Source organism: Humulus lupulus, chromosome 5 (assembly GCF_963169125.1).
Source record: "Humulus lupulus chromosome 5, drHumLupu1.1, whole genome shotgun sequence".
NCBI classification, from domain to species: domain Eukaryota; kingdom Viridiplantae; phylum Streptophyta; class Magnoliopsida; order Rosales; family Cannabaceae; genus Humulus; species Humulus lupulus.
In genome coordinates, this window is record NC_084797.1 from 183,360,996 (window position 1) to 183,374,820 (window position 13,825).

Sequence of the window (13,825 nt, forward strand, 5' to 3'; positions counted from 1 at the left end):
CTCGTATAACAAATCAATCTTACAAACACACAGTACAAGCAATCAATAATTGAGAACTTCACTCCCGTTCACTACCTCACAAGGGTGCAGTTTTCTTACCTCGAATTCCGAGCGAAGAATAAAAAACAGTCTCAACCACGATCCTCAGTCTTGAGCCTTGGTGATAACCCTAGTCACAATGTCAATGGGTAACCATAAATTTCAAATCCAAATAAATACTTAGAAAAAAATAGCTAGCCTACAAGACCTTAATTTTTACCAAATCGGGTGGTAAAATCATCCTGAGAGCCTAGGTTTGAATTCCTGAGCCTCCCCGAGTCTTAAACCTCTTTCCCCCTTAATTCTCTAATTAGGGCCGCGACTTTCCCTGGAGGGCCACGGCCCGCCCCTTGGACAAAGGCTTAATCCCCCCTAATGGGGGACACGGGCCACGAATTGCCCTCACCGAGTCGTGGTGCGCCTAGCGAACGAGGCTCCCAGCCTCTAAAAATTCATGCAGGCCGCGGCACTTGAAGAACAGGGTCGCTACCCGATCCCCTATACCCAGAAAAACAACCTTTCTCTCAACATTTTCCATGAACCTAACCTCAAATTCACACCCCAAATCCTCAACAAATCTCAGAACTAAACCCAAAAAATCTATCCTTATGTCCCAACCATTAAAACTATCTATAACAATTTTCTTACACTATCAAACACCTAAAATCAGCTAGCAAACTAAAACACATGCAAACTCTGATTTTTAACATAGTTTCAACATACTTTAGAGATTCTAGCCTGAATTCTTACCTCAAGTGGCAGCCTAATTCCTCAACACTTTCTTTGGTTATTCCAAGCTTGAATCCCCTCTGATTTCCAGCTTGATCATCTTAAACTTTCCTTCTGTATTTTTCCTTCAATCTCAAGATACAAGGAGAGGGGGAGAGAGAGAGAGTGTGTACGTGAGTGTGAGGGAAGAAGGAGGGTTTGAGAGCATTCCTAATGTTTCTCATCACTTCCTAAGACTTTTTTTTCTTGTGTATATCTGAATCCATAAAGACCAAACTACCCTCATGCTTTCCCAACCTCTAATTGCTTCTAGGGGTAAAATAGTCATTTTTTTATTCCCGCTAATTCCTCAAGTGTTCCTACCATTTTCCAATTAATCCTGTTGTGTCCAATTAATTACCAATTATTTATTCATTACTCAATAAATCCCAAAATATTTCTAAATTCCCAAAATACCCCTAGGCTCTCCCCGAGTCGGGTATTAAATCCTGTTGTGAGTATTTCGCTAATCCGTTCACTAGGACCATGTTGAGCCATATGCTGCAAATATATCCACATAATAATGTGGTCTCAACCATATATCACGTAAAATCACATTTATGCCATCAACGGGTCAAAATTACAAATATGCCCTTATAAGCTATAAATGGCCCACATGCATATCTAATACTCATAAACATGCATATAATACATTCATATAATCATATTAATCATGCATGTCACACAATCACGCATTTAACCAATTAAACATACATATACCCAATTATGCCCTCCTGGCACGCTAACTAAGGCACTGAGCCCTATTAGCAATTTTGGGTCATTACAACTATCCCCTCCTACTGAGAATTTTGTCCTTGAAATTTACCTGAATAACTCAGGATACTGATCCCGCATTGCTAACTCCAGCTCCCAGATCACTTCTTTGACCTTGCTATTCCTCCATAATACTTTGACTAGAGGAATCGTCTTATTCCGTAAAACCTTATCTTTCCTATCTAGGACCTGAACTAGTCGTTCCTCATATGTCAAATCTGTCTGCAACTCCAAATCCTCATACTTCAATACACGAGTCATGTCTGAGACATACTTTCGAAGCATAGAAATGTGGAATACGTCGTCAACCCCTGATAACGATGGTGGCAGTGCCAACATGTAGGCCACTAGCCCGATCCTCTCTAAGATCTCAAAAGGTCCTATGAATCTAGGGCTCAACTTGCCCTTTTTCCCAAACCTCTTCACCCCTCGTAGTGGTGACACTCGCAGAAACACATGGTCCCCTATCTGGAACTCCACGTCCCTACGCTTAGGATCAGCGTAGCTTTTCTGTCTGCTCGGCGAAGGAGCATTCGAGCTCGGATCTTCTCAATAGCTTCATTAGTCTTCTGAACCGACTCCGGTCCCAAATACTTCCTCTCAGCCATCTCATCCCAATGAATGGGCGATCTACACCTTCTTCCATATAACATCTCATATGGAGCAAAAACTCAATCAATGAGAGATACTTACTTCAAGACCCCTCAAAGTCCAACACACATTCCCTAAGCATGTCTTCCAATACTTGAATGGTCCTCTCAAACTGTCCATCTGTCTGAGGATGAAAGGTTGTACTGAACTTAAACCGAGTCCGCATAGCAATCTGCAAACTACCCCAAAACTTTGAGGTAAATATGGGATCCCGATCTGATACAATAGACTTGGGAACCCCATGGAGATGTACAATCTCGCTCACGTACAGCTCTGGATACTGATCCACATTATAGGTCATCTTCACTAGTAGAAAGTGAGATGAATTAGTGTATCTGTCTACTATCACCCACACTAAGTCATGTAACCCCACTGTCCTGGGTAAACCTCCTACAAAATCCATAGTAATCTCCTCCCACTTCCACTCGGGAATATCCAAAGGCTGTACCAACCCCGCCGATCGCTGATGCTCAGCCTTCACCTGCTGACAGGTCAAACACTTGCCCACGTACTCCACTACATCCTTCTTCATCCCATACCGCCTATATAACGTCCGTAGATCTCGATACATCTTCGTGGTGCCTGTATGGAGTGAGTATGATATAGTATGGGATTCATCAAGTATCTCTCGCCTAATACCCATATCCATCGGAACACAGATCCGATTCTTATATCGTAGTAACCCAATCTCTGATACAACATAGTCCTTAGCTACTATGGGTAGAACACTCTCTCTAACCACCTGCAACTCTGTATCATCCATCTGACCCTCTCTTATCCTCTCTAGGAGGGTCGACTGTAAGGTGATATTGGCCAACCGACCCACAAACAGCTCTATCCTCTCTCTAGTCATCTCATATGTTAACTCCATTGATATCTGTGTAGAACTAAATAACTATCCCGGGCCCCTCCAGCTCAATGCATCTGCCACCACATTGGCTTTCCCTAGGTTGTAAAGGATGTCACAATCATAGTCCTTCACCAACTCTAACTAGGGCCTCTGCCTCATATTCAAGTCCTTCTAGGAGAAGAAATATTTCAAGCTCTTATGATCAGTGTATATCTCGCACTTCTCCCCATACAGGTAATTTCACCAAACTTTCAGTGCGAATACCGCCGTTGCCAACTCCAGATCATGGGTAGGATACCGCTGCTCATACTCCTTCAGCTGCCGTGACGCATAAGCAATAACCTTCTCATTCTGCATCAACATACATCCCAATCTGTAATGACCCAACTATTTCTAAGACTTTGGACCATTAAAACTACTAGACAGATCTACTATTTTGGGAAACATACATCATAAATAACATAACTTTATTTAAAACCCAAAATATTGTACAAAATACAAAGTAAAATATGAAATATAAATACGGTACGGGTACCCATTGTTTAATACATAAAAACATAAACCATAAACTTTAATTGTTTAAAACTAAGTGCGGAATTACAAAAGAAACATAATTCAAAAGATTTAAAAAAAATAACGTCATCCTCGATCGTTCACGTAATCCATTCAATCCATTCATCCTTAACACATAAGCCAAGCTGCCACGAATCTTTCCGCCCTCCATAATCATTTTCCTGCATCAAGCTAAAAATAAAGGAATGAGCCTAATGCCCAGTAAGGAAAATCTACTAACAACATACATCATAAATAAAAAACATAAGACTATAAAACATATCACTATATATAAATAAAACATATAACATATATTACTACAATATTAATGGCCATTAACTCATTAACATGGCATGTGATAAACCATCTAGGTCTTCTGTCTACTAATCGGGGTAGGTTAGATCACATGGTAGTATATGATAACCCATCTAGGTCCTCTGTCTACTAATCGAGGTAGGGTAATTCATAACTCTAAACCATGAAAATGATAAAAATTCTTGGGGCTTGCTATCTAAGTAAGTCATATGCCCAAGCAACTATAAAACATATTCTTGGGGCTTGCTATCTAAGAAAGTCATATGCCCAAGGACTACAAAACATAATTATACATATACATTTCATAGCATAAAACATATCATAAAATATAAAGCACATATAATCTATCCTATTTTCCTTACCACAAACCGGGATATTTGGGAACAAGAACGGAATTAGAACACTCCTAAAAACCAACAGTAAGAATGGTGAGTATTTCTAAAGAATAAAGATGAAAAGAGAACTAAACCATCAAGAAGAAACTTACCAAGATGAACCTTAAGTTTCAAGAAACTTAAACACCTAACCAAGAATCATAAACAAGAGTTAGGATCTGAAAGAAAGAATGAAAATAAAGAAAAATAAAGAACCATAAAGAACTGAACTTAATGATAAGAATACCTTGAATGATCTTATGAATTGATCTAAACCTCGATACCGAAATCTCACTACATCTCACTTCCCAAGTGTTTAGAAAATCTTAGAATGATAAAGCTTTTAAACCAAATCCCAAGTGTTTCTCTCTATAGTAACACTAGCAACTTGGAGGCTCTGAACAATTGCTTTAAGAATGAAGAAAATGGCTGAGTATTAGGTCCTATTTATAGAGTTCAAGGAGTGAAACTAACCCCTTTTAATTTTAATAAATAAATGATTATAAAATAAAAAAGATTTGAATTTTCGTTCAACAGACGCCCAAAACTCGGTCAAAATCGTTCAAAGGCAAGTCCAAGTGGTTAAGGCTATTTTTAAAATTTAAAATCCAAACTTTCAAAAATTAAAGCACCAGGGGCGATATATCGCCTACCCTGGGCGATATATCGGCTGGTCCATTTTCCCGAGCCCCATTCGAACGTTCATGCAAAGTCGACGTGTTTTTCATATCTTCCGTAGCCGATATATCGACCCCTATAGCTGCGATATATTGGCATATGTTGATATATCAAACACCTATTTGCATTTTTTTAGCATATTTTGAATTGAGTAAACAGCTTTGACTGAGTCATAATACGATTATAACAATTTATGTAAGGTTCTAGAGCTTCTAGACCTTTCTTTGAAATAAACTATTCATTAAAATACTTAAAGCCTCAATAAACATGCATATGACAAGTGTCACCATCTTATTAGTTCTATCTAAACTTTAGGTTATAATTGTTAGGAAAAAATAGTAATTTCCTCAATGGAAATGGTAAGATAATACAACTCTATGCAATATATTACAAATAAATAATGATTGATTAAAAAGAGTGTTACAACTCTATAACTAAAAACACAAATAAAAGGAGAAGGAGATGTAGGATGATAGAAAAAGAAAGTACAACTCTACTACAAAAGATACAAATAAACTAGAAGTGTTTGAACAAAGGAAATAAAAGGATTACAACTCTTAAACAAAAGTACAAGTAAATAGAACAAGAAGAAAAAGAAGAAAAGCAATAGAAAAAAAAATAAGAACAAGAAACAAAAGATAAACATGTAGTGCACCAAAATTTTTTTTTAGATTATTAAAATTTTTGTGATTTATTTTATTTAAATGTTAAGTGTGATGAATTGTTTTATTTAAGTGTTGTTATTTTTATTTGGATGATTATTTGTTTTATTTGATTGTTTATTATTTTATTTAATTGTTAGAATTGTTTGGTTAATTAATTTAATAAGTGAATAATTGTGTAACATGTTTATTTGTTACATTTTAAATAAGTGTGACAATTGAGGTAATTATGTGAGATTTGGTTGAATGCACTTAGGTGCATGATAGATAGTAATGCACCCTAGTGATTTAGTGTGTGCTAGTGCATGGTAGCATGGTACACATGTGTAGATTTTCTACACACTTTATATTTCCTTATTTTAGATTTTATTTGAGTTAATTTATAAAAATAAAAAAAATAAAAAGAAAAGGGAAATAGGGTGTTTGGGCGTGTGAACCTAGTGGGAAAGGAATTATTTCTTTTATGTAATAAAAATAAAAAATTGAAGACAATTGTTATTTTGGGGATAGGCATGTTATCATTTTTATTCCTTTATATCTATTATTATAAAAGAAAATAAAGAGAAATTAAGAGAAAATAAAATGGAAAAAGGAAACTTACCATTTTGTGTTGGTGAGGCTTTATGAGAGAATAATGATAAAGGGGAAAGGAAAGAGGAGAAGAGCCATTTGCTCTTGTGGCTGCCGTGACCTAGAGAGAGAGAGAGAGAGAGAGAGAGAGTGGCGTGTAGAGAGAAAGAAAGAAAGAAGGAGAAGGTGAAGAGGAACCCATCTTAGAGTATGTTCTCTTGTTTTTCTTGTTTGTATAATCTCTTTTTATTGATAATATGTTATTGACTTGTTTTATTGTTGTGTGTGTTTGGGTTCTTTCTTCTCCTCATGGTGGTTTTTCCAATAAAAACCCTAGGCTTGAACAAGGGTGTGGAGTTTGGGTATTGATCTTATTGTGTTCTTGATTTTACAATCAAGAAAGGTAATGGTCTTTTCTTAGCCTTTATATTGGTTTTGGTGGGTTGTCTATGAGGTTTTGATGATGATGTTAATGGTTGATTTTGGTAGGATTGGTGAATATGATTTGTATATTTTGAGAGTATGATTTTTTTTAAAAGGGTTGTGATGTTGATTTTGCTATGCATAAAAAAATTGGTGATAATCTATGAATGCATGCATGGAGATTTCGGCCTAGGCATACCTAAGTATGTTCTTGATATTTTTGTGTGATGTTGTGTGATTTTCTATATATTAGATCCATGTTTTAGGACCTATGTATTATGGGTAAGTTGATAATTGGCAATCTTGATATTTGGATCCATGAAATTTTGATAGGATGTATGTTATATTGAGAATGAATAAATTATAAGATGCATGAAAATAATGATAGAAACATGTTAGGATAATATAAGGCATATGTGAATATGGTGCTTAAGAATTACTATATGTTATTGTTATTGATAGTGTTTTGTTGGTTTTCATGGAATAGCAAAAAAATGGTTTTAAAAGAATTCATGTGAATATGTTGGTGATATTAGAAACATGCATATAATAAGAGTATGATGAGGTTTTGGACATGTATGATTTTATGTGATTTTTGGGATAAAAGTTGAGTATCATGAGGAATTAAGCTTGCTGTTTTTTTTTTGTAAATAGTTGGGTAAAATTTGATAAAAAGATGATTTACATGCATAAGTAATGTTCTTGATGTTATGTTAATTTTATGAAATTAAAAAGGGGATTTTAAGTCCCATTAAAATGATATTTTACTCAATTATTTACCTACAGAATTTTTATTGAATTTTAGAAATATGAGCTTTTTAAATTGATTATGGTGATTTTTAATGATAAAAATAGTTGCTGGAATTTTTGTAAGAAAATATAAAGTGAGTTTCACTAAAATGAATTGGATAAGTTTTTGGATTAAATTATTTTTCCTAAGTTATGGTAATATTGAAAAATTGTATTTTTAATGGTATAAATGCATATTTTGATAAGTTATGATTTTCCTTTATTTTGATTGAGAAAAATATTTAGATTCTATTTATTTGTGATTTTTAAAGAAAATAAATGGTGGCTGAAAGTTTGTTTTAAAAAGGTTAAAATTTTTTATTTAAATTGTCACATATGGATTTTTGTTACATAAAACTAAGTCTTAAATAATTTAAATAAAAATATATTTTCCACACTTAAAAAATATATTTTTCTCACCTCATTTATGTAACACAATGATAAAATTTATTTTTTCTAAAGAAACATATTAAAAATAGGTATTTTAATTAAATCCAAGCTTTTTGGTAAATTCTTTGTAATTTGAGATTAATGAATGAAATTTGTCACATATTTTTTTTAAGCTAAAATAAAATAATTTTATAGAATAAATAATGTTTTGAGAAATTTAATCAACTTAGAAATTTTAAGAAAAATAAAGCATGCAATATGTCTATTGATTTTAAAACAATAAAAGTAAGAAATGTAGAATTATCGTTTTTGAAAACGTCTTTATTACGCAATGTTCCCACATATGCATGTTACATGCAAATCCACTTTTACGTCCAAAATTATGTTTAATATTCAACTATGTGGTTGTTATAAAACGATCATGCATGTAAAATGGGTAAAACGAGCATTATTCTTTTTGGCGATAATTGCATGTTTAGTGTAACTGTTATCATGAGTGCATGGCCCATGCACACATGAGTTGTCTGGAAGGGCAAAATAGTAATTTTATGAACCTAAGAAATGTTATTTTGATTATGATATAGGCTCGTTGAAAGATTGTGAAATTCTTAGCTTGGACCTGAGGTAAGGAAGTTAGATAGATTCTATGATTTTATGCTATGAATGGTAAGACTATTGTGTGAATAAATTGTTATGAATTATGAATGCCTTAATGTGATGATATGTTGAATGTGATATGTGTATGGATGTTAGATACATCAAACCAGTTACGATGTCAGATACATCAAATAGATTACGATGTTAGATACATCAAACAGATTACGATGTCAGATACATCGCACGAGTTACTAAGGACATTGAGACGTAACTCCTAGGGCGGACGCGCCGAGGTTATTCAAGGACCAGTGATCTCCTGTTTACCTCATCGGGTGACATGGACAACTAGCGTTCCATGCTCATCATGTATGCTGTATGTTTGTGAAATGATGATATGTCACGATTATGTTATGATATGATGATATGTTACGATTATGTTATGATATGATGATATGTTACGATTATATTATGATATGATGATATGTTACGATTATGTTATGATATACCATGATGTTTTAGATGAACGTTAGTGTTTGTATTTGTTGTATTCTTACTTGCTTATTTGTTTGTATTCCTTACTGGGCTTTTAGCTCACCCCCTTACTTTCCTTCCAGGTAGCAAATAGGATTTCTCTATGGCACGCGTGGTGACGTGAGGAGTTCTTTCATCATGGGGTGTATGGCGTGGGGTAATCCTATGGACGAAAAAACGATCAACGTAGAACGCCATTTTAAATTATGTTTTGTTTTTAAGAGACTTTCCTAAATTATCAGTGGGACTCAGTTATTTAAATTTTTGGGTTCTTTGAACTTTGCATAAAAACCTATGTTTTATTTTAAAACTTGTGGCGCCAACTTGCATGGTTTTAAACAAGTCCCCCTGAGACTTTGATAATGAATGTTATTCTTTTATAAACTATGTTATGCGAATGTTTTGTAAGTATTAGTCTAGGGCTTTCTTTACAAAACAACTCTCACTCACACTACCAAAGTGAAGAGTGTTGGGGATCACCAACTTGAACAAGGTTTGAAACCTTTGCCCAAAAACTTATTTCCCGCTAACTCAAGCACTAAGGGATCTCTCACAGATTTTAGGAAATGCTTTCTGGAATTATCAAGCCTCAAGGTGTTTCTAGCCAAGTGCTCTAATGGATAGAAATGTTGTGTCTTACAAGTGAGCATTAGGCTCTTATTTATAGAGTTTTGAGACACCCTTTGAATTTCAAATTCCACCAACCCCCATGACTGTTACCAATGATTAATTGGATGTTTATGGAATTAAAATAGAGATTTGGGAGTTATTTGGCTGTTGGAAACGTTCAAAATTGGATAAAACCGAAAATTGGAATATGCTGCCAGCCACTTGGGCAGCAGCCCACAAAGTGGTTCTACCTCTTGGGCCGCGGCCTGACAAACATGCGCTGCGGCCCAAGACCTTTTACAGCAACCAATTTTTTAATTTTTCAAAACGTTCCAAATTTATTCCCACTTGATTTTGTAACTTCCATACACAATATGAGAGTTAAAATCGCATCTCTATCTGCCATTTCACATATGGCTTTATGAAATCCAATCTCAAATGTGTAACATATAATATACACATTATTAGGTAATATTTGGGAGTTACAAAATTGTAACTGATTTTGTAACTCCAAAATATGTCACATTTGGGCACACACATGTGCCTAATTTTCGTGACTCTCAATAATATGTTATAAGGTGTGACAAATAACATTTGTGTGACAAATCACATTTTGTCACATTATTTAATCTAATATTATATTATATGAAATAATATAACAAAAATAAACAATATATCTAGGACCAACAATATTAATCAAACCTTATGTTATAATTAATATTTCTAAACGATAGGTTAAACTTATAAAATCCATAACTATTGCTATGGGTGTCCAACTAAGTCTCGGCTTGAACCAAAATCCACGGAATCTAACATACTACAAACTAATACTAACTACTACTACTACTACTACTACTATATAGTTAGCTAAGTAAATATTTTGGGACACTACAATTCTCCCCTACTAAAAGGAATTTCATCCCTGAAATTTACTTACCAAAAAATTTCGGATACCGTGCTAACATGTCTTCCTCCAACTCCCACGTTTCCTCCCGCTAAGAACTATTACTCCATAGGACCTTGACTATCATAATACTCTTAGATCGTAATTCCTTCATCCCTCTATCTGGGATGCTAACCGGTCGTTCCTCGTAACTCAAGTCTTTCTGGAGTGCTATCGTATCGTACTTGAGGACATGAGATGGGTCTGACATATATCTACACAGCATCGAGATGTGGAACACATTGTGGCTATCTGCTAGAGCTGGAAACGGGGCTAATCTATATGCAACTATTCCCACCTTGTCCAATATCTCAAAAGGACCTATAAAACGAGGACTAAGCTTGCCTTTCTTCCTAAACCGCTTCACATCTTTCATAGGAGATATCTTTAAGAAGACTTGATCTCCGACTTTGAATTCCACATCACACCGATTGGCATCCACATAACTTTTCTGTCAGGTTTGAGTAGCGAGCATATGCTTTCTAATCAGCGCCACTGCATCCTGATCTTCTCTAACAGCTTCGGGTCCAAGAAGTTTCCTTTCTCCTACCTCGTCCCAATGTAACGACGATCGACACCTCCTTCCATAAAGTAGCTCATAGGGTGCCATCCCGATCGTTGAATGATAGCTATTGTTGTAGGAGAATTCTATCAGTGGCAAATACTTACTCCACGATCCTCCGAAATCAAGTACACATGCACGCAACATATCCTCTAAAATCTGTATGGTACGCACGGACTGACCATCGACCTGAGGATGAAATGTCGTACTAAGACTTAACTTGGTACCCATAGCTTACTGCAAGCTTCCCCAAAATCTCGATGTAAACATCGATCCTCTATCAGATACTATGGTCTTAGGGATTCCACGCAGCCGTACTATTTCTCGGACATAAACGCCGGCGTACTGATCTGTTGTGTACGTAGTCTTGACATGTAGGAAGTGAGGTGACTTGGTTAGTCTATCTATTACTACCCAAGCCGAGTCGTGCTGCTTATTTGTTCATGGTAGTCTTGTCACGAAATCCATGGCTATGTCTGCCCACTTCCATTATGGAATACTAAGCGGTTGCAATAAGCCTGCAGGCCGCTGATGTTCTGCTTTCACTTGCTGGCATACTAAGCATTTAGACACATACTCTGCTACATCTTTCTTCATTCCTGGCCACCAATACAATGCTTTAAGATTGCGAGTCATCTTGGTCAACCCTGGGTGAACTGAGTATGGGGTATTGTGCGCTTCTTCTAAAATCTTCATCTTAAATCCATGATCATTTGGCACGCATACCCGGTCCTTATATCTCAAGACCCCTGTCCTGATATAGAGAAATTTGTGGCCTTGCCTTCTTTGACTGCAGCTATGTAAGATACTAATGTGTCATCATGCCCTTGTTCGATCTGTATATCTTCTAACAAACTTGACTGGATGGACAAGTTAGCTAGTTTACCAATGAATACTTCTATTCCGGCATTGATCAGCTCTTGTTGAAGCGGCTTTTCTATTCCAAATAACACTGCTAGATTCCCATAAATCTTTCTGCTTAGCGCATCAGCAACTACGTTTGCTTTTCCCGGGTGGTATAGGATTTCGCAGTCATAATCCTTTACGAATTCTAACCACCTGCACTGCCTCATGTTGAGCTCCTTCTACGTGAAGAAATATTTTTAGCTCTTGTGGTTCGTATAAATCTCACACCGTTCTCCATAAAGATAGTGGCACCAGATTTTCAATGCGAAGACCACCGCTGCCAACTCTATATCGTGCATTGGATAGCATTGCTCATATTCCTTCAGTTGCCTTGAGGCGTAGACTATTGCTTTGTCATTCTGCATCAGCACACAACCCAAACCTTGCTTCGAAACATCACAATAGACTACAAACTTGTCGTTGGGTGTTGGTACACAAAGTACTGGTGCTGAGCATAACTTATCCTTAAGCAACTGGAAGCTCTCTTCACACTTATCTGTCCAGTTGAACTTTTTCTATTTCTGGGTCAGGTTGGTTAGCGAAGTGGCTATCTTAGAAAAGCCTTCTACAAACCTCTGATAATAGCCTGCTAGCCCAAGAAAACTTCTAACCTTTGACGCATTCTTAGGTCTTGGCCAATCCTTCACAGCCTCTGCTTTAGCTGGGTCTACAACAACTCCATCCTTGGATACTATGTGGCCAAGGAATGCTACTTGTGAAAGCCAAAATTTGCATTTCTTGAACTTGGCGTAAAGTTGATGCTCATTTAGTCGCAACATGGTCGTTCTTAAATGTTCCTCGTGCTCAACTTCATCCTTTGAGTACACCAAAATATCATCGATGAACACTATGATGAATTTGTCCAAGTAATCCTTGAAGACCCTATTCATTAAATCCATAATGCGGCTGGAGTGTTGATAAGACCAAAAGACATAACTAGAAACTCGTAATGTCCATATCGAGTTCTAAAAGCTGTCTTAGGAATATCCTCATCTCGTACCTTGAGCTGGTGATACCCGGACCGTAAATCAATCTTAGAAAACACGGTCGCTCCTCGGAGTTGATCAAACAAGTCGTCAATATGGGGTAGTGGGTACTTATTCTTAATTGTCACCTTATTCAGCTCGCAATAATCTATACACATCCGTATGCTTTTGTCCTTCTTCTTCACAAATAGAACCGATGCTCCCCATGGCGAATGGCTCGATCTAATAACACCTAAGTATAAGAGTTCTTGTAGCTGGGTCTTTAATTTTTGGGTTCGGTAGGTGCCATCCGGTATGATGCCTTTGAGATAGGCTCGGTGGCTGGTACTAACTCGATTGTGAAGTCAATTTTCTGAGTTGGCGGCAACCCTGGCAAGTCATCAGGAAATACTTCTGGAAATTCCTTTATAATGCGGACGCCTTCAACCGTTAGTGGTGTTTCCTTTACCACATCCGTGACGCTGGCTAAGTACGCGTGACATCCTTTCTCTATCATCCTCTGGGCTTTGAGAGATGAAATAAATGGTGTTCGTAGTCCTGAAAATTTTCCCATAAAGCATAGTCTTTGACCATCAGGAGTTTCGTACATCACTTGCTTGCATCTGCAGTCGATGGTTGTGCCATGCCTTGCTAGCCAATCCATGCCCAGTATCACGTCGAAGTCTTTGTCATCTAACTCTATCAGGTCTTCTTCTAGTTCTACGTCCTCAATTTTGATCGATACGCCTCGTACTATCCGTGATGATAGGACTACTTCATCCGAAGGCAATTTTGTGACAAACCTAGTTCTAAATCTTTCACAAGTTTTTTCTAATTTATCTATCATTCTTAATGAGATATACGAGTGTGTTGCTCT